General features: G+C 39.9%; 1 protein-coding gene across 31 annotated transcripts in view; it reads left to right on the forward strand.

The window, feature by feature from the left end:
* Window positions 1–26826, forward strand: part of LOC126295288 (uncharacterized) — a 562445-nt gene that overhangs the window by 16001 nt on the left and 519618 nt on the right. The window lies entirely within an intron of this gene.

Genomic DNA, 26826 nt, shown 5'->3' on the forward strand with positions numbered 1-26826 from the left:
AGAAGTCCCGGGAAATCGTGTAGAAAGGCATCAGTGCAACTGGGAATATCCAGACGCTCCATTCAACGCATTCTTAAAAGTGACCATACAAGATGACCTGTGCACAGAAGCTCACTGAAGAACACAAACAGCAGAAACTACTGTTTGCTCAGTGGGCGGAGGATAGGGAAGAAACTCTCAGCAACATTTGGTTTTCAGACGAGGCGCATTTTCATTTAGACGGTGTGGTTAACAAACAAAATGTACGCTTTTGGGCCACTGAAAACCCACAAGTGCTTCACGAACGACAACATTATGCTCCGAGGATTACAGTGTCGGCAGCAATTTCCAGTCACTGACTTATTGAACCCCTTTTCTTTGAAGAAAGTGTGAATAGTGAGTGTTACTTGAGCATGCTTCGCAATAGCTTCATTCCACAGCTTCTTGCTACTGCCTTGCCCTTCAACATGCAGTGGTTTATGCGAGATGGAGCTAGGCCACATACTGCAAACACTGTGTTGGAGTTTTTGAACGAGCATTTCGTCATGCGGATCATTTCACTCAAGTTTCCAGGTCGCTTCAATGGCGGACAAAATTGGCCCCCCAATATTCCAGACCTCAATCCATGTGACTTTTTTGTTTGTGGGTACCTAAAGGAAAAAATTTTCCCGAAACGTCCATGTGATTTAATGGAGCTCAGAAGACTTATTCTTCAAGCTTGCAGTGAAATTACGGAAGACGTGCTGTGGGGTAACCACTAACTTCAGTGTTCGTTTGAAGGAAGTTGGGAAACAAAATGAAGTACATGTTGAGCATCTCCATGGACGGCTCTTCATTGTAGTATATGTTCCTTCCAGATTGTATTGACAATAAAGTTTATATTCAAAAACAAAATGGTAACACATTTCGTGTGCCACCCTGTATAATGAACACAAATTGATGCTTCCCTTCTGTTGCAGCCCACTAAAACCATTGCCACTATCCTGTCCAGTAAGTCAGCAGCATAGACTGTGTGGATAGTGCGTTTTCCTTTTACAGAAGCACTTCGTGGAGTCCATTGGCACAGATTGTGGCCTCATATATGTAGTATATAGACACTTACTTCATCAACCTGCAAAAGTATATGTTACACACTGGAAACAACAAGATTTCATCAGCTTAACAAATAATATGCAAGCACCTGTAATAAGATCATAGTGTCAGGCTGTTACCAGCAGTATTAGAGAAATGCCAGCCTGTTACTTTGGTGCCTTGTAAGAATGTCTTTTAAAACACCATTGACACATTGCAAGGGACTGACCAATATTAATTTCAGCACCTTGTCTCCGAACCACAAATAGTACCGGTATTTCACAACAGATAGACCGTGACAACAGTGGTGAACATTTTTCAGAGGCTACTTCAGCAAACTCTTTGCAGAACACAGTACTCTCGTACCTTAATTCAATCGTCGGCTTCATAAGTATTTATACCGCCACAAAATACGTTTGTCCCATTTTCTGGTCGAGCATTGAGACTTGTGCAGTAACACAGTTTGAGCACGTCTCCAAGTGCACTTTTTGCTCCCAGATAATTTGCTCGGCTCTCCAGCTATGCTATGCCGTGCCCACCACGCTCTCAGCTTCCTCTACCCCACTCAACAGCCCCCTCTCTCACCACGGAGTTCTGTGCCGGAGCCCCCTCCCCCCCCCCCCCCCCCCCCCGAGCTTGCTAGTCTGGAGATAGGTCATTGCCACTTAATGTGACTGGTCAGTAAGTGCCGACACTGTTGTAACCACTACAGGAATGGTCGTGGGGTTGCCGCTAACGAAATCGCGGTGGAATCAAACAGGAGCGGCCTGCAAACAAACAAGATGGACGAACGGGAATGGAAAGATGAGCATGACAACAGACAACCGAGCGAGACACCAAGACCAGCAACAAAGTATTAAGCGACGGGGTCACAAGAGATAACCTCACGAAATCAAAACAACGTCCACTCGTAAACGGGAAGTAAGAGCACACAAAGTAAATACGATGTCTCGAAGGAGATATCGACCGATTTGACGCGAATACCAGACTGCCTTGCTGAGTGAGAGGCAGTTGCCTAAATACACGACAGGGTATGTCGCTATTGGCCTCTGGAACCCCGTGCTCCACGGTGGCGTCCTCACGTTAGAGTCGGGGCCGGGAGCGCACGCAGCCACGGCTTATGGCGCGACTGCTGCAAAGACCTCTAGTGGTCATTGAGTTCCGTGCCGTCTGGCGCAGATTCAAAACCCGTGGCGCTCCGTACCAGAGCCGTATTCCTGTGTGATGAAGATGGTGAATTGATAGCCAAACCAGCACTTCAGAAAAATTGTGTCTATTGTCTGAATACAAGTAAAATGAGACAATGCTACTACACGAAAGGTAGTGGATTCCTAAGCTTCACAATTGAGGGTGTATGACTCACAAAAGTATACTGAAGTTGGCAAAGGTTTCAATCGGATTGAATGAGGACTAAAAACGCCTTGGACTTAGTACTTCTGATTTGGGTGGGCCAACGGAAACAACTTCTATTACTGGAAGTCTTGATTTTTCACCACATTTATTGGTGTTTTTTCATTTGTCACTTAAAGTAGTAGTCTGGGGTCACACAGACATTTAAATCCTTCAAACTCACGGTGGAAAAGGAGACAGGCAAAAATATGAAGAAGTTGTGGTCTGAAAATGGGAAGGAATATGTGGACTGTTAATTGTAGAGATGTCTCCATCTGAAGTAGCATACAGTAGTTTACAGTATGATACCCTCCATAATGAAGTGATGTTGCTGAGAGAACTACTCAAACATTGGGAGAAAAAGCCTGTACCACGGTGTTCAAAGCCCAGAAATTGCAGAACCTAAGATCACTGCTGCCTTAAGATTGTGACAAGAAGCAGTTCTTTGTGACATCAATACTTCACATACTGAAGAAGAAATTAATTCAGTTGCTACTAAACAGGAGGACTTCCAAAACATTGACATCAAAGACACTTTGGAATGGATAAATAAGGAAGAGCAGAAAAATAGCAACGAAGAAAGAATTCTCATCTGTAGTTCGTGATGACACATTCCAAGAGGCGGAGCTACCTGTGGGACTTAAATCTCAGGAGGCTAAGTGGATGTGGATATTAAAGATAAAGCCTGGGACTGAGGTGAGGTGGTGGTGGTAATCAGGAAACCATTCCCAAAACCCTTTTGCAAGAAAATTGGTAAGAACTCACAGAAGTTGGCATGCCTTGGCCATTGTCAGGTAACCAAAGGGTTAACCACACAGAGTATCTACCATTGATTTTATTTGCCCAGTCTTCATCCCTGCTAGACATAATTTCTTTACCGACATCTCTAGAAAATCCCAGCGTATAGCTCATGCTTCCCTTTCAATATCAAAATACTCTTTTTTACTGACAACCATTGGACATTTTCGAAACAATGATTGTATCTGTCAAGGAGATTGTCAGCAAAACATGTTAGGTCCGGAGGTTTGGAATAGATATAGAAGAAGTCATGTAGCCTCCTGATAACGTACATTTATGTCGCCTAATTTCACTGCCTCAGAGTTCAAACTGAGTTTTAATGGTGTTGACACCAGCATGGCTTCATTCATTCCAAATTTATCCAGGACTTTTCTAGCATAGGATTGTGAGATCCAAACTTTTGTTTTTCACAATTTTGTGTAATTTGCACATGTTGTCATTAGCTCAGTGGTCCTAAGTCTTTTACCTCAAACAGTCGCTTAAAATATTTTTTGATGTGATTCAAAATATCTCTGTTGTTTGAAAATGCTAGCATTTCATCAACATTTAAAGCTGTGTTGACTAGTTTGGTGCCTTCTTTGTGAAAAGAAATACATGGATCAGTAACAGAGGTGTGACATAAAGTCACATAGGAGGCTAGCGACCATTCTAGTAAATATACGTACGAGGGTCACACCAAAAGAAATACACACTATTTTTTTTTAAAATCAATCTTTTATTCTACATGTTTGAAAGTTTTATAGTGTGTATATACATCTTTCACGAACAATATTTTCATTTCTCCACATAATTTCCATCCCTCCCAACTGCCTTAAGCCATCTTGGAACCAGCGCACGGTAAAACTCTGCACCAACCTGTTAGAGTCACTGTTTGGCAGAGTGCACAAGGGATTCATCATCTTCAAACCTTGTTCCACGGAGAGAGTCTTTCAGTTTCTCAAAGAGATGATAGTCACATGGAGCCAGGTCAGGACTGTAAGGCAGGTGTTTCAGTGCTGTCCATCCGAGTTTTGTGATAGCTTCCACGGTTTGTTGACCGATATGTGGCCATGCATTGTCGTGCAATAGCAAAACATCCTGTTTTTGCCGATGTGGACGGACACGACTCAGTTGAGCTTGAAGTTTCAGTATTTATGGTGGTTCCACTCGGCATTATGTCCACAAGCACGAGTCCTTCGGAATCGAAAAACACCGAAGCCATAACTTTTCCAGCAGAAGGTTTGGTTTTGAATTTTTTTTTCTTGCGTGAATTTGCATGATTGCCTCTCCGTCTCTGGTGAAAAATGATGGAGCCATGTTTTATCACCTGTCACAATTCTTCCAAGAAATTCGTCTCCACCATTCTCGTACTGTTCCAAAAGTTCACTGCATACCTTTTTTTCTTGTTTCTTTGTGAGCCACTGTCAACATCCTGGGAACCCACCTGGTACAAACCTTTTTTAATACCAACATTTTCAGTATTCTGCAAACACTTCCTTCCCCTATCCCAACGTAGTGTGACAATACGTTCACTGTGACGCGTCTGTCAGCAGTCACCAATTCGTTAACTCTGTACATTGTCTGGAGTGTGTGCAGTACGAGGACAACCCTCAATATTGCAGTGCCCGCTTTCATCACGTAACCTGCTTGCCCACTGGCTACCCATACTGCGACCGACAGCAGCATCTCTGTACACCTTTTTCAACCTCTTGTGAATGTTTCCCACTGTCTCATTTTCACAGCACAGGAATTCTATGACAGCACGTTGCATCTGACGAACGTCAAGTGTAGCAGCCATCTTGAAGACATGCTGTGACGGCGCCACTCACGGGAACATGTCGAACCGAGTTTGAAAACAAGTGGGAAGGATGCATCTACACACTGTCAATCTTTCACACATGCAGAATGAAAACTGTATTTTTACAAAAATAGTGTACATTTCTTTTGGAGTGACCCTCGTAGATCTGTAGTTAAGCTGGCTAAGTTGAATAAAAATCATACAGCAGATGAAGACTGACTGTCAGCCACAGAGTATGTGTGACACATTTTGGAATTATTTCAGTCTTCAAAAATCTAAAATAGAAATATAACAAATGAATTGGTATACAACAATACATTACAATAACTTTTTAAGATAGTAGTGACTAAACAACATTAAACAAAAGTGCAAATACACTCAATTCCCATCTAGCAAATTGCAAAGGTAGCACAAGTAAAAGTGTGTTACCAATTGTGTACGTAACATGAGATGCAAATTACTAAGTGAGTTCCCATAAAACTAGACTAAGAAAATAGAATTACCGCTGGGTGGCAGCAGGGTAAAACATGCGAAACATGGTGGCTCTGTTTCATATATGCTGTAATGATAAATTTAAAGTAGTACATCAGTGCATACAAAAATAGTGCAATGTAATGAGCTATTTTAATAATATAATAAAGGAAATGTTAAAAAACATTACATGTGTCAAAACACACTGGGTCATAGACCACTGATCATAAAAATGGTACAGTTTGCCAAGCGATATCAAGCCAACACTGACAATTTGCTGTGGTAATACCGGAAAATGAAGTGGAGCAAATGTAAGTTTTATTGTAAAGGTTTTGCTCTGCTTTATATTCTCCTGGTAGCGCAGCAAATTTTTAAGTCTTGTCCTTGTGGTACTGTTGCACTTGGGTAGTTGTGTAGATAGGAATGGACTGTGTTTGCCCTTTTGTTTAATGTTGCTTAGTTATTACTATCTGAAAAAGTTATTTTGATGTATTTTTGTATCCCAATCCATTTGTTATATTTCTATTTTAAATTTACGAAGATTGAAATAATTCTGAAACGTGTCGTACGTAATTGGTGATCAGTGACTTCATTCTTCCCTGCTATATGATTTTTTATATGTGACCTGGCCAGACTGCAGATCTACACATATTTACACGGATCAGTGTTGATTTGATCGGTTTCAGTTTTATTAACATCTCATTACTTTTTTATTCCAGTTCCGTCCATGTTATTTAAATCCATAAACAGTGTTCTTCAGCTTCCATATTTTTCCCACGAATATATATATATATATATATATATATATATATATATATATATATATATATATGGAATGACAGAAATTTCTTTATTTAGGTATTCTTAGAGATAAGGGATGGTGGTATCAACGTGTTCGCTATCCAGTTTCTTCCGAGCTGCTGACAAGATACATCTAATGGATGCACGCTTGACCCTTGGGATGAAAGTTCCGTGATAACCGACATGTTGAATATGAGAGTACCTTTTAGGCATTCCTTAAATGTTTCAGGTATACTGGCAGCCCCTGGTTTTATCTTTCGTACACACTTAGTGCCGCACAGTGTGGCTGCGGGGGCATGGGTGTCCGCGTTGTTCTTGGCATAAGTTAGTTTAAGTAGTGTGTAAGACTAGAGACCGATGACCTCAGCAGTTTGTTCCCATAGGAATTCACACACATTGGAACATTTTGAACACACTTAGTCTTAAGAGGTTTATGTCCCCAGGGTGTAGCTACTACCTCTTTGAATGTGCCATTGTGAACCAGAGATGAGAATTCTTTCAGCAGTGCTTTTTTCCATATTTATTCCGTATTATTGTATTTATTCGGAAGTCATCCTTGCTAGTAGCAAGTAAAATGATCAGGCCATTCCTCGGGTTTTGGCTCTTTGCTCGATCTTCGAGGTATATTGACTTAATTTCTTCTTCAATATGTAAAGTATTGATGTCACAAAGAGCTGTGATTGTCACAATCGTACGACATTGGCGACATTAGATTCCTCTGTCTTTGAACTTAGCAAGTTCTCATCCTCCAGAAAATTAAACGCCCTTGCTGGAATTTATCTAGAAAGTCTACATGTAGATGAATTTATAACCTTTGGTTCTCTGGCAGTAGCCTACAAATGCAAACTTCTGTGACTTCTTAGCCCACCTCTTGTGATGGAGTTTCAAAATCTGAACCATTGCACAGCAGCAAAAATCCCTGAAGTGCGGTACAGAAAACTTCCCTCTGTAAAGCAATTCATATCATGTTTTATCTTCAAGTATGGTGAAGGAGAACCATTTGATAGATATGCAGCAGTAGACTAACCAAAAGCTTAATACTCCTTTGGTTATGTGGCATCAAACACAACCAATGTCTGATTAGCTCTCTCAGCAACACCATTTTCCCATAGACTATCATATTATAAATTGATATATGCTACATTCAGAAGGAGCATAGTTCATAGTTGACACATTCCTTTCTATCATCAGACTACAACCTCTTAATGTTTCTGCCAGTCTGCTTTTCTACCATGACTTTGACATTATTAAGTTCTGTGTGATCTCAGACTTTTTTTTCTTCAAAAAATAGGCAAACTTGTACCTTGAAAAATAAATAAATGTGAGAAAATCAGGGCTCCCAACGAAAAATGCAATTTCCATTGGTTGGCATAAATCAGAATGTACTAGTACTGAAAGGGAGACATGATTATTTTTCTGTGATGCGTATCTTACAGGGATCCTCGAAACACAATACCCTCAGTTAATCCTTTTGAAACCTTTGAAAACTTCACTATACATTGCTATTCATGGGTCCTAGCTTGTGATGCCATAGAAATCCATTACCTTTATTCTAGTAGCATTGCTTCATTTCATTTGTATTCAAACAATAGATGCCGTTTGTAGAAAATGATCTGGCAGTCGGTTTACCTTTTACATCGTTAATAAATCCACTTTTTTTAAAAAATTAATTAGAGGTCATGTTTGGAAAGCTGCATCAAACCAGCCTCAGGACTGAAGACAACAACAACAACATGTTATTCACTTTGCTTGCAATTTTACTAACTTGGGCATATTCATGGCTGAGTTAAGTATGTTAGTGATGTCAGACCCTTGTACCTCTACTGTTTTATCATAGTACAGGAGGTCAGATCAACACTTTCAGAATTTCCTACTACAAATCCATCATCTGCTACACTGTCCACAGAGCTATTACATGACTTGGCAGTATGAAGCTTCCATCCATCATTAGTGATGCAAGTCAAGGCACAAAAATCAGTAAGTGGCAGTTAAAATGAAAACAAGAGAGATGAAATAAAGTAAATAAATTGTTTTGTTATTCAGAAGTTGTCATCATAGCTGTTAATACATTTATCACATTGTGAGACACGACAGTCAATGGCTTAATGGAAAAATGTTAGAGGTTGTTTAAGGAATCAAGATTGGACTGAGGTGTGGACCTCTTCATGAGAAGCAAATCAAAAGCAATGAATTTGTTCCTTCAGGATGCCAGAAATGTTGAAATCACAGGCAATTTCAGTATTTTTGGAGTCCTGAAGAAGAACTTTTGTGGCCATTGATTTGCTTCTTACAAAGAGGTGCACACCTGTGTCCAATTTTGGTTCTGAAGGCAATCTCAAACATTTTTCCATGAAACCATTGACTGATTTGTCTCACAATGGGATAAATGCATTAACAGTTATGGTGATTACACATGAAATAATAAACAGTTTATTTAATGAAACAATGGAAAATCCAGTATTATGAGAAGTTGCTACTCACCATATAGTGGAGATGCTGAGTCGCTGATAGGTGCAACAAAAAGATTTTTACATTAAAAGCTTTTGGCCAATGGCCTTTGTCATCATCAATACACACACACACACACACACACACGACTATAGTCTTGTTGTTGTTGTGGTCTTCAGTCCTGAGACTGTTTTGATGCAGCTCTCCATGCTACTCTATCCTGTGCAAGCTTCTTCATCTCCCAGTACCTACTGCAGCCTACATCCTTCTGGATCTGATTAGTATATTCATCTCTTGGTCTCCCTCTACATTTTTTACCCTCTACGCTGCCCTCCAATACTAAATTGGTGATCCCTTGATGCCTCAGAACATGTCCTACCAACCGATCCCTTCTTCTAGTCAAGTTGTGCCACAAACTTCTCTTCTCCCCAATCCTATTCAATACCTCCTCATTAGTTATGTGATCTATCCATCTAATCTTCAGCATTCTTCTGTAGCACCACATTTTGAAAGCTTCTATTCTCTTCTTGTCTAAACTATTTATCGTCCATGTTTCACTTCCATACATGGCTACACTCCATACAAATACTTTCAGAAAACTTCCTGACACATCAATACTTGATGTTAACAAATTTCTCTTCTTCAGAAACGCTTTCCTTACCATTGCCAGTCTACATTTTATATCCTCTCTACTTTGACCATCATCAGTTATTTTGCTCCCCAAATAGCAAAATTTCTTTACTAATTTAAGTGTCTCATTTCCTAATCTAATTCCCTGAGCATCACCTGACTTAAATTCGACTACATTCTATTATCCTCGTTTTACTTTTGTTGGTGTTCATCTTATATCCTCCTTTCAAGACACTGTCCATTCCGTTCAACTGCTCTTCCAAGTCCTTTGCAGTTTCTGACAGAATTACAATGTCATCGGCGAACCTCAAAGTTTTTATTTCTTCTCCATGGATTTTAATGCCTACTCCAAACTTTTTTTTTTCCTTTACTGCTTGCTCAATATACAGAATGAATAGCATCGAGGAGAGGCTACAACCCTGTCTCGTTCCCTTTCGTGTGCCTCGACTCTTATAACAGCCATCTGCTTTCTATACAAATTGTAAATAGCCTTTCGATCCCTGTATTTTACCCCTGCCACCTTCAGAATTTGAAAGAAAGTATTCCAGTCAACATTGTCAAAAGCTTTCTCTACGTCTACAAATGCTGGAAACATAGGTTTGCCTTTCCTTAACCTTTCTTCTAAGATAAGTCGTAGGGTCAGTATTGCCTCACGTATTCCAACTATAGTCTCAGACAACTGAAACCACACTGTGAGCAGCAGCACCAGTGCATGATGGGAGTGGCAGCTGGGTGGGGGAAAGGAGGAGGCTGGAGTGGGGAGGGGGAGGGATAAGTATGGTGGGGATGGCGGGCAGTGAAGTGCTGGAGATTGGGTGGCGGGCAGGGAAGAGGGGGGAGTGGTAAGTAGCAGAAAATGAGAGAAATAAATAAAAAATAACATAAATAAAAGACTGGATGTGGTGGTGGAACGACGGCTGTGTAGCGCTGGAATGGGAGTAGGGAAGGGGCTGGATGGGTGAGGACAGTGTTTTACAGAGATTTTATTTACTTCTTCATTTAACTGCCTCTTACAAATATGACATGTGTCTCTTCTGAGACTATATTGAATCTTCTGCAAGAAAGGTTTCATTATTATTTATTGACAAGCTTCCACCCTTTTCACCCATGCTAGGCAGTATGATTCAGTTTGTTGTATATGTAGCATTTAATAATGTGTTTTGTATGACTTTTATTTAGGTGTAATGTTGACTCATCATATCTGTTTGCATATTCAGGTTTGACTTCTTGTAGTAGTTTTACATTAATGGGATTTCTGGGAGAGTGCCACTACTGTAGGTTCATAATGATCAAATAATCCAGTGTGGATCAAAGTTCCTATCCACTCTTCACTAATTGGGAACTTCATTTCATTTAAGTTAAATTTTCTCATGATGAGTCAATAACAATAGTGATCTTCCAACTGGCCTTCATTTAATTTGGGTATGATTAATGTTCTAAGCAAGATCACTCTGCGCGTGTCTAGAGTCATCAAATGCTTTTTCCAGGACCGTCTAGACATGTGCTACTACTTATTTGCTTTTCTTCCAAGAGTCGTCTAATTTCATAGGATCCAAAGAAGTTTTCCATAACATCTCACACTTTATCACAGAGTCTCTTAATGGCAAATTTTTGCCTTCACATCCGATCAGCATGCCAACTACCTGAAGACCAGTCTTGGTGTATCACTCATTTTTGGGTCTGAATGAATTAAATAATCAGATCTTGGAACATGCGAACCATCTTATTGTCTTGTAATCACTCTGCCACAGGCTGTGCATTCTGAACAGGTGCTCAATCGTGTTGAAAGATGCAGTTGCTATCCCTGAATTGTTCTTCAACAGTGGGAAGCAAGAAGGTGCTTAAAACATCAGTGTAGATCTGTGCTGTGATAGTGCCAAGCAAAACAACAAGGGATGCAAGCTCCCTCTATGAAATACATGACCACACCGTAACACCACCGCCATCGAATTTTACTGTTGGCACTACAGACCCTGAGAGATGACGTTCACCAGGCATTCGCCATACCCACACCCTGCCATTGGGTCGTCACATTGTGTATCGTGATTCGTCACTCCACAAACCGTTTCTCCACTGTTCGCAAGCGTTCAGTTTTTACGCTCCTTACACCGAGCGAGGCGTCATGTTGTGACGTGTGGCTTATGAACAGCCACTCGACTTTGAAATCCAAGTTTTCTCACCTCCCACCTACCTGTCATAGTATTTGCAGTGGATCCTGATGGAATTCCTGTGTGATGATCTGGATAGATGTTTGCCTGTACACACTTATGACCCTCTTCAACTGTCGGCACTCTCTGTCAGTCAACAGATGAGGTTGACCTGTATGTTTTTGTGCTGTACATGCCCCTTCACATTTCCACTTCACTATCACATCGGAAACATTAGACCTAGGCATGTTTAGGAGTGTGAAAGTCTCGCATACAGATGTATGACACATGTGACCACGTACAAAGTCTGCGAGTTCCGTGGAGTGCCCCATTCTGCTCTCCTAATGACTACTGAGGTTGCTGATGTGGAGTACCTGGCAGTAGATGGCAGCACAATGCACCTAATATGATAAACATATGTTTTGGGGGCATCCGGATTCTTTTGATCGCATAGTGTGTATCACTTGTAATGAGGCTGCAGTTTCAATTTGCACTGTTTCTTGGAAATTATACAACATATTCTTCTGAGTTTAGCATACATATTCTTCTGAGTTTAGCATAGGGTTGACAGCAGCAGAGGTAGCCAGAAACATTTGCCCCGTGTACGGAGATAATGCTATTCGACAGATCACGGCATGAAAATGGATTTCTCTTTTTAAGGAAGATTACTGTGGCACTGGTGACTTTCCACATTCAGGAAGAGCTTTAGCGTTTGATGAAGATCGTTTAAACACATTAAACCACAATGATCCACATCAGTGTACTCGAGGACTGGCAAATATGATGAACCGTGATCATTCCACCATTGTGCGACAATTACATGCAAGGGGTAAGGTTCAAAAATTGGGTGTATGGGTGCCTTTTGCTCTAAGCCAAAATAACAAAAATCGTATATGTACATCTCAGCTTGCTCATTACCAATTGGCTCGTGATCAATACCCATCATTCCTATCCTGTATCATTACTCAGCAGGAACTCTCCGTGCAAAGACCTGTGTGCATCCACAAAAGATAATGTTATGCATCTGGTGGAACAGTGATGGCGTTGTGTACTATGAATTGCGTCCCTGAGATTTAACCACAATTGCCGATATTTATTGTCAGCAACTGAGAGATCTTGCAGATGCAGTCCGAGAACGACGACCAGGAAGATTGCGTGAAGTGATGCTACTCCACAATAATGCCGACTCGCATTCTGATAGACTGACGAGAAACACTGCACGGGAGTTGGATTGGGATGTCATTGTGTGCCCATCTTATTCACCTGGTCTTGCACCACAGATTTTCACCTTTTCTGCCCCCTGACAAACAACTCCCTATGAACTTCCTTTATGGATGAAAATGTGCCCCGAACAGGCTTGACAAATTCTTCGCCTCAAAACCACATGATTTGTACAGTCAAAGAATTGAAAAGATACTCCAGCATTGGCAGACTGTTATAAATAGTGAAGAAGAATATTTTATTGGTGACTCAAGTCTCTGTTATGTGTATCTGTTGTTTATTAAATGTATCCAAAAATGCTACACATACATTCACCCTCCAAGTGCATGTGTTGTGTTTATTAAACTTGTGGAAAAACACTACAAATGTATATTAATGACCTTGCAGACAATAATAACCTCAAACGTTTTGCATATGCTGCTGATGTCTATAATGAAGTACTATCTGAAAGGAGCTGCATAAATATTCAGCCAGAGCTTGATAAGATTTCAAAGTGGTGCAGAGACTGGCAACTTGCTTTAAATGTTCTGAAATATGAAACTGTGCACTTCACGAAACGTTAAAAAAAAATAAATAAATAATCACTTTTGGAATCGGCCAACTCATAAAATACCTGGATGACAGACTTTGTAGATATATGATATGGAATGACTGTATAGGCTCATTCGTGGGTAATCATAAATTTGTTTGATCCGTTGGAGAGTGAAGAAACTGAACTGGCAGACTTTTGAAGATAAACTATCTGGAGAAAGCCTGCTTACAAAGTCTCAAGAACCGGATTTGAATGATGACTATAGGAATACACTACGGCCCCCTACGTTAGCGCACCCATAGGATCATGAGCGCAAGGTTACGTTAGTTGCAGCACGCAAAGAGGCATTTAAAGAATCGTTATTTCCACGCTCCACACGTGAATAGAACGGGAAGTAACTGGTGCACGTACCGTCTGCCATAGACTTCAGAATGGTTTGAAGAGTATAGATGTAGAGGACGCAGATACATATACGGATTCTTTCGTGTGAACGCACCTTAACGCAAAGAAATAAACAGAAAACTGTTGATATCAATTTACATGCCCAAACAGTAAAGATTGAATTCGAAAAATAAGTTTGATTGTTAAAGTTGGCTTCCGTCAGCCACTGCACTCTGCAAGTCTGCAGTGTTTGTGCTGTAATGCACTATGTGAAAATTGTTATATTTGTGGAATTTAACTATGCCACATAAATGTAGTGTTATAGGATGTCTGTCGAATGCTTATTTGGAAAACGAACGAACTGTAATGTTTTCTTTGCCATCTGATGAAAAACGCCGTAATGCCTGGCTTAAAGCACATCCAAATTGACTCTAGTTATTTACCTCGTGTATGCATTAAACATTTTGAGGAATCGTGCATAATTCGAACAGATAGAGTTTTCGATACTGGAGAACTTAAAGAATTTTCCAGAAAAATACCAAGACTAACACCAGATGCTATACCAACCGTGATTCCATTCAGGCCGTGTAAATTTAGAGTTGCCCAACGTAGATCGAATGAAAAATCGGAAAGCGAGCGAACGAAAACTGTTTCTCCTTACAGACAATCTCAATGCATTAATTCAATAAGAAATTAATGTGTTTTGCTGATGCAGAAGACAATCTGTGGAAGGCAGATTTAGACAAAAATGGGATCCAATAAGAAAAATCAGCAGGGCAATTCGCAAAGTTGCCCAAATGGCGTAAGTGGACTTGAAACATATTAGGAAATTTCACACAAGTGACGCTTAAATTAATTTAAGTTTTGTTTCTAGAAAGTTGATAAGGGGTTACCTTGTTAGATATTTTGTCATAATAAATCCGTCTTAGGCCCGAGTATACTATAAATTTAAAGTCCTAGCAATATTTATGCTGGTAATGCTACTTGAAAATATTGAATTTTCTAGGCATTTCTGACAGTTTTAAGGTTTGTAAGGAAAGTGATTGCAGCACAGAAATAGTTCACGTTATGAAAATAGAGGAAGCCTTGTCATAGCTTTTCGGCCATCGTTTTAACGAGTTGATGAATGGGTTATTCGTTAATAGCACCATTACTTGCATGCCTGTGTCGTTTTACATCGACTGTAAGGCAGGGAATCCTGCTATTCAGTGAATGTGACAGTCCATTCCTGTGATCAACATTAAGAGATATTTGATGGAGAGGAACATGAAGCATCACCATGAAATTAAACGTAACAGCAACACATTAGTCCATATTTATTTTGATTTCCGTGACTTTTAAATTATTGATAGCTTGTAGATAATTTTGAATCCTATAGGAGCAATATATGTGGCAGTTTACAACTGCTTTAATTGTTATATCCCTGTTCTGCAATGCCATTTCCTCAGCTCTCGATTTGCCAAAATGTTATTTTTTCCAAAGTGTTTTCTTCTGCTACTGGACTGCTGACAACCACAAAAAGCTGCTCACGTAACTTTCCAATTTTTTATGAGTCAACGTTTTTCTTTTCTCTTTTCGCTTGTCTACTGTCTTCATTGCCTCCTTTGAACAGTTTTGTGGTCAAAACCTTCCCACTTCTTAATTTTGTATGTAAGTTTTGCGCTGCATTATTTAACAGGACATTGAAGAGCCCTGTGTGGAACACAGGGCCCAGTGAACAAGTCATCTGTTGAAAGTGGCGTAATGTTGCTTAGATGCTGTATGGGGTGTTTTTGTTTCTATGTTGATGGGGGTCATTTGTCTTATGTATAATATGTCATTTAGTTCTTGCAGATGATGTTATCGATAGCAACCAGAACCACACTATTACTAATTATGATCGTCAATGTACAGTGTTCCTTTGTGAATTCAAATATAGTGGTTTGTTGCCTTAAAAATAGGAGCCATTTGACTTGATACACATCTGCATTTGTTCCTTCCATTGCTCAAAACCTTCATGCACGACATTTTCCTTGAGGCCACCCAGACATTCTGCCATACAAGACCAGATGTATTGTAAACTTGTCCATTATTACTGACCTGATAAAGTTACAACTAGTTGTGTAAAAGAACAGTAACAATTTGAAACCACAGTTCACAGTTAAAAAAAGGCTGTGCACTAATATTGTAAGACATAATTTTTTTCTACATTTACTTATATACACCGCACATGCGTATGGTGGAGGACACATTGTACCACTACTGGCACATTGTACCACTACAGGTCATTTCCTTTCTTGTTCACGTGCGTATACTGTCGGAAAAATGACTGTCTATATGCCTTCATACAAGTGCTAATTTCTCTTACCTTATCTTCATGGCCGGTTTCCTAGAAGGAAGTTATTGTTTGTTATTGTCTGTTCTACGAGATTATGGAATAGGAGGCAAACGTTTGCAAGCAATTAAAGGTCTTTACATAGATAGTCAGGCAGCAGTAAGAGTTGACGGTAAATTGAGTTCATGGTTCAGAGTAGTTTCAGGGGTAAGACAAGGCTGCAAGCTGTCTCCACTGTTGTTCATGTTATTTATGGATCATCTGTTGAAAACAATAGACTGGCTGGGTGAGATCAAGATATATGAACACAAAATAAGCAGTCTCGCATATGCAGATGACTTAGTTGTGATGGCAGATTTGATTGAAAGTTTGCAAAGTAATGTTTCAGATCTAGACCAGAATGTAAGGACTATGGTATGAAGATTAGCATCTCCAAAATGAAAGTAATGTCAGTGGGAAAGAAATATAAACGGGTTGAGTGCCAAATAGGAGGAACAAAGTTAGAACAGGTGGACAGTTTCAAGTACTTAGGATGCATATTCTCACAGGATGGCAACATAGTGAAAGAACTGGAAGCGAGGTGTAGCAAAGCTAATGCAGTGAGTGCTCAGCTACGATCTGCTCTCTTCTGCAAGAAGGAAGTCAATACCGAGAATAAGTTATCTGTGCACCGTTCAATCTTTCAACCAACTTTGTTGTATGGGAGAGAAAGCTGGGTGGATTCAGGTTACCTTATCAACAAGGTTGAGGTTACAGATATGAAAGTAGCTAGGATGATTGCAGGTACTAGTAGATGGGAACAATGGCAGGAGGGTGTCCACAATGAGGAAATCAAAGAAAAACTGGGAATGAACTCTATAGATGTAGCAGTCAGGGCGAACAGATTTAGATGGTGGGATCATGTTACACGCATGAGAGAAGCAAGGTTACCCAAGAGACTCGTGGGTTCAGCAGGAGAGGGTAGGAGGAGTTGGGGTAGACTAAGGAGAAGGTTCCTGGATTCGGTTAAGAATGATTTTTGAAGTTCTTTAAATTTTATCAATAGTGTTCTTAAAAAATAAAAAAAATAAAAAAAAGATATATTACCTCCACGCTTTCCCATTTGAGTTCCTGAAGCATTTCCGTAACACTTGCAGGCTGATCGAAATGACCGGTAATAAATATATCATCCCGCCCCTGAATTGTTTTGATGTTTTCCCTTAATCTGACCTAAAGGGGTGTCAGACACTTAAGTGGTACTTAAGAATGGGTCACACTATTGTTCACAGATGACCCACACTTTCCTGAAATTCTCCCAATAAACCAAAGTCGATCATTCGCCTTCCGTACTACAATCCTTACACGCTCTTTCCATTTCACACCACTTTGCAACATTAGCCCTAGATATTTAATCGAGCTGTGTCAAGCAGCACACTACTAACGCCATATTTGAGTATTACAGGATTGTTTTTCATAGTCATCTGCAGTAGCTTAAGTTGTAATGTAACTTGCACACTGAGTAAAAGCTGCCATTCATCATACCGACTATAAATTTTGTCCGAGTCATTTTGTATCTTCCAACAGTCACTCAACGACGACGCTTTCCCACAACCTCATCGTCTTGTTCAAACAATCGCTGATTTCTGCTCACCCTATCCGTTAGATCATTAATGTATATAAAGAATAAGGAGGTATTATCGCACTTTGTTTGGGCACGTCTGACAATAACCTTGACTCTGATAAACACACACCATTGAGGACAACATACTGGGTTCTGTTACTTAACAAGTCTTTGAGCCATTCACATACCTGGGAAATACTATTCCGTATGCTCTTGCCTTCATTAATGGTCTACGGTGGGGCACCATGTTAAATGCTTTCTGGGAATCTGGGGATTTAGAATCTGCCTGTTGTTTTTCATCAATGGTTTGTAGGATAAAATGCAAGAAAATGGCAAGCTCATTTTCACATGAGAAATGGTTTCTGAATCCACACTGATATGCAGGCAGGAGCTTTCCTGTCTCTGAGAAATTTATTATATTCGAACTGAGAGTATGCTCAAGAATTGTGTGACGCACTGACATTAAGGATTATGGTAGCGACAACAGCAACCTTTACGAAATTGTCTCGTATGAAAGACAGCCTGTAGTTGTCCTAAATTATGTTTATTTCAAATCTTGGCCATGGTTTCTGCTATAATAATATAGCTTTCTTCAGAAGTCATACACACTAATAAATGAAAAATGTCTCAGCTCAGTGGCTGCATCAAGACCAATTAAATAACTTCAACAGACATAAGCCTGTTTCGAACATAAGTAAAATTACATACACCTTCAAAAAAAGTCTAATGTTACTGTTAATATTATGATATTATGAGCAAGGTCATTAATATACAATCTGAAAAGCAAAGGTCCCAACATACTTCCACTTAATCCTAATCTGACGACAACTCTACATCCAAAATAACATATTGTGTTCTCCCTACCAAAAAATCCTTAGTAGAGTCATAGATTTTGCTTGATACACCATATGATCATAATTTTGATAATAAACATCAGCATTGTACTGAGCTGAAATACTTTCTGATGATCAAAGAATACTACATTTTCCTGCCTGCCTGCATCTGAAGGTTTCAGTACATTATGTGAGAACAGTACGCGTTGAGTTTCGCAAGATTGATGTTTTCAGAGTTCGTGTTGGTTGACATGGAGGAGGTTATTTTTTTCAAGATACCTCATTATGTTTGAGCTCAATTGACGTTCTAAGGTTCTACAACAAATCAGTGTCAAGGATATTGGACTGTAGTTTTGTCGATCACTTCTAGTGCCCTTCATGTACAGGGTGTGAACTGTGCTTTCTTTCATTTACTGGACACAGTCTTTTATGCGAGGGATCTATGATAAATTATAGTTGGAAGAGGGACTAACTCGGTAATCCCAGTAATTTTAATATCAAGAAAATAACATTACACTGAAGTGACATAAGTCGTGGGATACATGTTGATATCATGTTGCATCTCCTTTTGCCCACTGTAGAGCAGCAACTCGACGTGGCACAGGCTTAACAGGTTGTTGAAAGTCCTTAGCAGAAATATGGAGCCACACTGCCTCTATAGCCAACCATAATCGCATAAGTGTTTCAGATGCAGGATTTTGTCCACGAACTGACCTCTCAATTATATCCCGTAAATCTTTGATGGGATTCACGTCAGGCGATCTGGGTGGCCAAATCGTTTGCCTGAACTGTCCAGAATGTTCTTCAACCAATTGTAAACAACTCTGCCCCCGTGACCTGGTACATTATTATCCGTAAACATTTCACCATTGCTCAGTCTCCTTGTAGCCTAATGTAACCATTTCCAGTCCACTCCATCTAAACACAGCCCACACCATTATGGAGCTACCAACAGCTTGCACAGTGCCTTGTTGACAATGTGGGTCTGCACCATAGTAGGACTCGAGCATCAGCTCTTCTGAACTGAAATCAGGACTCATCTGATGAGGCCATGATTTTCCAGTCATCTAGGGCCCAACTGATTTGGCCACGAGCCCAGGAGAGGCACTGCAGTTGATGTTGTGCTGTTAGCCAAGGTACTCGTGTCGGTCTGCTGATGCCATAGCCCATTAATGCCAAATTTCGCTGCACATCATACATCAATACATACCGTATTGATTTCTGTGGTTATTTCACAGAGTATTGCATATCAGTTAGTACTAACAATTCCACACAAACACTGCTGTTCTCGGTTGTTGAGTGAAGGCCGTTGATCACTGCGTTGTCCGTGGTTCGATGTAATGCTTAAATTTTGGTATTTTCGGCACACTCTTGACATCGTGGATTTCAGATTATTGAATTTCGTAATGATTTCCGAAATGGTGCGTACCATGCGTCTACTTCCCACTACCGTTCCATGTTCAGTCTGTCAATTCTTATTTTGTGGCCATAATCACATCAGAAACCTTTTCGCACGAATCACCTGAGTACAAATGACAGCTCCACCATGCACTGCCCTTTAATACCTTGTGTATGTGATGATGCTACCACCACCTGTGTGTGTGTGTGTATTTTGTGTCTATCAACATATCAGCGCTTTCTCGTTTGGTAAGTTAAGGCATCTTTGTATATAGGCATCTTTGTGTGTGTCTATATAAAATAGAAAGAAACTTCCACATGGGAAAAATATATTAAAAACAAAGATTCCAAGACTTACCAAGCGGGAAAGCGCTGGCAGACAGGCACATGAACAAAACACACAAACACACACACAGAATTACTAGCTTTCGCAACCGATGGTTGCTTCTTCAGGAAGGAGAGGGAAAGACGAAAGGATGTGGGTTTTAAGGGAGAGGGTAAGGAGTCATTCCAATCCCGGGAGCGGAAAGACTTCCCTTAGGGGAAAAAAAGGACAGGTGTACACTCACACTCGCACACACACACACACACACACACACACACACACACACACACACACACACACACACATATCCATCCGCACATACACAGACACAAGCAGACATTTGTAAAGGCAAAGAGTTTGGGCAGAGATGTCAGTCGAGGCGGAAGTACAGAGGCAAAGAAGGTGTTGAAAGACAGGTGAAGTATGAGTGGCGGCATATTGAAATTAGCGGAGGTTGAGGCCTGGCGGATATCGAGAAGAGAGGATATACTGAAGGGCAAGTTCCCATCTCCGGAGTTCGGATAGGTTGGTGTTGGTGGGAAGTATCCAGATAACCCGGACGGTGTAACACTGTGCCAAGATGTGCTGGCCGTGCACCAAGGCATGTTTAGCCACAGGGTGATCCTCATTACCGACAAACACTGTCTGCCTGTGTCCATTCATGCGAATGGACAGTTTGTTGCTGGTCATTCCGACATGGAAAGCGTCACAGTGTAGGCAGGTCAGTTGGTAAATCACGTGGGTGCTTTCACACGTGGCTCTGCCTTTGATCGTGTACACCTTCCGGGTTACAGGACTGGAGTAGGTGGTGGTGGGAGGGTGCATAGGACAGGTTTTACACCGGGGGGCCGTTACAAGGGTAGGAGCCAGAGGGTAGGGAAGGTGGTTTGGGGATTTCATAGGGATGAACCAAGAGGTTACGAAGGTTAGGTGGACGACGGAAAGACACTCTTGGTGGAGTGGGGAGGATTTCGTGAAGGATGGATCTCATTTCGGGGCAGGATTTTAGGAAGTCGTATCCCTGCTGGAGAGCCACATTCAGAGTCTGATCCAGTCCCGGGAAGTATCCTGTCACAAGTGGGGCACTTTTAGGGTTCTTCTGTGAGAGGTTCTGGGTTTGAGGGGATGAGGAAGTGGCTCTGGTTATTTGCTTTTGTACCAGGTCGGGAGGGTAGTTGCGGGATGCGAAAGCTGTTTTCAGGTTGTTGGTGTAATGGTTCAGGGATTCAGGACTGGAGCAGATTCGTTTGCCACGAAGGCCTAGGCTGTAGGAAAGGGACCGTTTGATATGGAATGGGTGGCAGCTGTCATAATGGAGCCCTATTTTTGCCTAGTTTTGATGCTTAGTTTGCTCATTGTTTTTAATCTGATTGTCACTACCTCATGGCGCCCCATCACACCAATTGTGGGGTCCTGCGCACTCATCTTGAAGAGGGAGCCTAAAGTATGCTCTGTTCTTGGAATGCTATACAACAGTTCAAGCAAATAACATTAATAGTTTTATTTCAATAAAGCAGATTTGACAATACGTAACTTGAATTTACAACAGTGTTACAAGCAATGGGCAACATACAAACAATCAAAGTCCTTTGCTGTATACAAGGTCCATTTAAGCAATTGATACGGATTACACGTCACTGCTATCATAGGGCTCTCTGCTACTACTGTGCTAATACTGCCCGCCTGATGTTGGCAGGAGCGGTGCTTATATTTGCTTCGTCTAGACCAGGGATCCCCAAACTATTTTGGACAAGTGACCCCTTTTCCAAAGTGAACTGTTACCTCAGACCCCCATGGCCAAATTACCTACTTTTAAGATCAACCCCCTTATTCATAATGGTCCACTAACTTAAAACAGCTGCTACAGAGTGTTATTTTTCATTCTGACTTAGGTCAATAGAAGAAGACAGAGTGAGAATTAGCAATGCTTTAAGTTAGCAGACTATTATGAATAAGGGGGCCTATCTTTAGTTTTTTCCTATTGATACAAAATACCTAGGTACTAAGGTACCAATTGGAAAACTTTGCACTTGGTTAAGTAAGTAAAGCTGACTTAATTTTCTCATCAAAATTTAACAAAATAAAAAGACATACAATTCAGTAAATATCAATTTTAATTTATAATAATTATTACAATTTAAGTACTTAAAGAATCTGAAGTAGGTAGGAAATTATATTAAAAAAGTATTAATTCGCAAAGAGAAAATAAAACATTCAGTGTGATGGATGAACGTGGTGACTATCTACCAGTCTAGCTACATCCGGTTCAATATTGGTGAGTTGCAGCCTTAAATCTCCACGTTCGTTGATTTTCAAACGGTTTCTTTGTTTCGTCAAAATGTTTGTTACCACACTGAAGCTTTTTTCAACTAGATATGATGATGGAAAAGTGATAAGGTATTTTTCAGCAAATGTTCCACAATGTAGGATACTGTGTTTCAATGTTGCATTGCAACCAGCCTTGGTTGAACTTCTGCTTAAGCTCTTTGTCTGTGCTGATGGTAATCAACTCTTCTTGCATTATGACATTGGCGTCTTCTATGGCTAAATTTAAAGGATCCTCAAACCTCTTCGTAAAATCCTTGTGTAATGCATCTACGTGAGTGGCATATAATAAAATGTCATCATCTTGAAGCATTTCTGGTAAATTTGACAAATGCGGAAACTGCGAATATTCTTTTCTGCCTAAATTTTGTTTATAAAGGATTAGTTTACCCACGAAGGCCGATATTATTGATTTTGTTTTAATCAAGTTAACATCATTGCAGCTGCAAATTAACTTTGTTGAACATTCCAAAGATATCAGTCAAGTAATAAATATCTGTTTTATAACCGTTCAGATTTTCTTTCAAATTCGGATCTTTTCCTTGTGAAAACTCCAACACAGATTCAAAAATGGCTGAAAATCATTATAAGCAAGAGACTCTTGATAGCCAGCGAACTTCAGTATGCAGAAGTAATAGAGTAAATACTTCATCATTTTCCTCATACAGCTGAGAAAATAACCGAGAGTTCAAAGAATTGCTTGGAATCTTGTTGATAGCATTAATTACATATTGTAAAGACTTATGCAAGCTTTTTTGCTACTAAATGCTGCCTGTGAATCACACCGTGAATGACCAGTACATCAGGCAGTTGTTGCTTTAAGTGAGCTATAAAACCACGATGACGACCAACCATAGATGGTGCACCATCAGTCGCAACAGAAACAATGTTCTTCCAAGGAATAGGTTTGTCAGTAAAAAAACGTTCCACGGCCTTAAAAATCGATTCTCCTCTGGTATCAGTCTCTAAATATGTAGCAAAAAGAAGTTCTTGGCACATATTTTCATCTTCGATAAATCGAACATATCCTAACAACAGAGCTTCATTGCCGAGTAATGTAGACTCGTCCAACTTGAGAGAGAATCTGTTGGTCTCTAAGAACTTGCATAAAATGTTTTCCACATTGCATTCCATCTCGTCTATGCATCTCTGAACAGTGCTATTGCTCAAAGGTATTCTCTTTAAAATATCATGTGTGGGTTTGTGCAATACATTGTTAAGAACCTCCGCAATGGCTGGTAAGATAAGCTGCTCTCCAATTCCGTGGGGTTTCCCCGACTTCGCTATCAGTAAAGTTATATTATGGGACGCATCATCATCTTTAATAGATGATGACGCAAACATCGACCTTATGGATGGCCTTTTGTCTAGTTTTTCTTTAAGTGCTTGAAAAAATGACAAGGGCTTACTTTTTTTGTCAGCATGTACTCTTCATAAGTGGTCATCCATTTTTGAAGGCTTCATGGCATCGTTACTGAATACTTTTTCACATATGAGACACATCAGCAAGTGTTGATTTGATGGAGGTGCAATAAATCTGAACTTCAAGTAGTCCAAATTGTATTGTCTACATTTTTTTCGTGTCTGCCATCATAAAACTCACAGTAATCCTTCAAATAAAAAACTACCTAAATAAAAAACAATAATAAACTGTTAAATTGGCACACTATCTTATTTTTATCACACCCAGGTAATGGATTCTTGTTAGGTATTCCTGACTTACTCATTGATAAACTTGGATACCTATATTAGGTAAATAACTATAGTAGGTAATTAGGTATAGAAAATTTGTATTAGGTAAGTTAGGTACCTATCAGTATAAGAACGAAAACCAAAGCAAACTGAACACTTCAAAGTTTATGTACCTACCTACTTAACAACTTAAGTGTAAGTAATTTTTACAAATACTTTTATACCTACCTATTTAAAATATGTTGTATGTTGTGTTTACCACTTTTTCAGTCACTTTACTTCACTTAATTTAGCTATGTAATAACTTTGTAATCTCTTGAAATAAATGAGTACTTTACGAGTTATTATCGCTCAAGCTTCAACGAATTTCAAAACGCAAACGGACTTTCAACTTAAGTGCAAGCTCGTTAAATAGTAAAATATCAGGAACATGTTTGGACTCGATCATGAATTCGTTTGTGTTAAATCGCGTAAGCGTCAAATAGAGAGCAAGTCAAAACGCGCCTGAAAGACGTACTCATTATCTTGCACAAACTTGTTCGCACAGACTTGCCGAGTTTTTCATCTTGTACGAACTTGAGATTTTACATTATTACAACAATGCTATTTCCTACAAAAATATTAATTATTCTTAGTACACGTACCACAACATAAAGAATACAGTACCTACCTATCTTGAAAGTTTTAAATAAGAACTTGTGTTAATTTAATAGGGGTCGATTTTTAGACCTCGTCGACCCCCAAAATAAGTTTTCGTTTATATTGACCCCAAGGGGTTAATATCGACGACTTTGGGAATCCCTAGTCTAGACGCCATTCATATTGTGGTGACATCCTGGTCAGTGCACTATTGGCTGTCGTCGTCTCACCTCCTTCTCTGGTCTTGCATTCTCATCTTCGTTCTGGCACTTGTGGTTGCACCAGAACACCAGTCTGTGGAAGGTTCACATGCCAACAAATATAATTTTTGGCAAGTGCTCCCAAATGCAGCTACGAATATTTTCTAAAATAAATTCAACACAGTGGCCACAGTCTGCAAATTTTTCTTTCCCATGCAACTTTAAACGCTATATCTATGTGCAGCAATCACTTGTAGGTAGGTCTAGTAGACTTTGTGCCAAGAGATTTTAGTTGATTGGAACCCAGTAGCTATCCATTACTGCGTTTTATTAATTTTTTTTTTTTTGCATTTGCTTTTTGCAGGTATCCGATGAGGGATAAATTCCGAAATGTATCATATGAGCAATAAAGTCAAATGCAGAACTACTGATGAACTATAAAAATTTCCATGTGGTTTTGTGTTTTGCCACTAAAATTTTTTCCAGTATTTTAGAATCTGAACGATCTCTAAATATTGGCTTTAGTTCTACCATAACACACCGAGCAAGGTCGTGCAGCGGTTAGCACACTGGACTCGCATTTGGGAGGACGACGGTTCAATCCTGCATCTGGCTAGCCTGATTTAGATTTTCCGTGATTTTCCCAAATCGCTGCAGGCAAATGCCGGGATGGTTCCTTTGACAGGTCACGGCCAACTTCCTTCCCTAATCGAATGAGCCCGATGACCTCACTGTTTGGTCTTTTCCCCCAAATCAACACTACCATAACAATTTCTGGTAGTGTGTGTGTGTGTGTGTGTGTGTGTGTGTGTGTGTGTGTGTGTGTGTGTGTGTGTGTGTGTTTCCAGTTTAGTGAAGGTTTCGTGTTTGACAGCTAGGCATTTAAAGAACATGTGCCACATCTGCTTTGAAAAGACATGTATACACAAAAGTGATGCAGTAATATACATAAAGCATATATTTTAAGAGTAGGAAAAATAGGAAAATTATGTTAGATAAAAAAAAACAAAATTTCAAATTTTTTGAGCCTTCATAACATCCAGGTCCTCTCAATGTACAGTTAACTCTGCCGGGTTAACAACCTTGAGACGGAACAGAGCAGTACTCAATGCAGGTTTGAGGGCAAAGAGCAGAGTGAGCATTGATGTTGTCAACAGCAATGATCGTGAGTGAATGGGGCAAGTATGTCAGGAAATGAGTCGCACACGGTGCATATTGTAGACATTTGCACTGTTGTGCAGATGTTTTCAGTGCAGTACAGACACAGAAACAAACAGGAGTAAGAAATCAAACAAAATGCACGTATTCTGTTACAGCTGATCCCCAATGCCAAAATACTCAGAAAATATCCCTAAACAATCTCTGAAATTTTGTTGCTGGATTTCACATTCATCCTGCATAGACCCGTGAGAACAGACAGTGGGAGCAGTCATACAGTATTGTTACAAGTAGCAGATAATGCCCAGTACGTAACTAGCGCATACGCTTTTGGACAGTGAATAGCACTCGACACTCGAAGAACTGTTTAAGGGTTCATTCGCTGTTCAGTCTCTTAACTACCAACCGACCAACCAACTTTAAGAGCTGATAAAAGTTTTTGTGACGTATGTGGCCGTAACTCTACATAGGAGCTTCCTGGCAGCAAATTAATGTTGCCGTATAAATTGTAACTGTTTCACTGTGGTACGTTTTGATGAGCGATTCACTGGTGTGTTCATTCCTTAATAAATGCTGCGAAAGGCATAAGTCATTGAACATAGACTACATTATTTACAAAAATATTTGACATGAATTGTGAAATTTTATTGAAATTGTGACATTTTGCCAGTAATAGAATGTGATTATCAGGTCAGAA

Source organism: Schistocerca gregaria, chromosome 11 (genome assembly GCF_023897955.1).
Source record: "Schistocerca gregaria isolate iqSchGreg1 chromosome 11, iqSchGreg1.2, whole genome shotgun sequence".
NCBI classification, from domain to species: domain Eukaryota; kingdom Metazoa; phylum Arthropoda; class Insecta; order Orthoptera; family Acrididae; genus Schistocerca; species Schistocerca gregaria.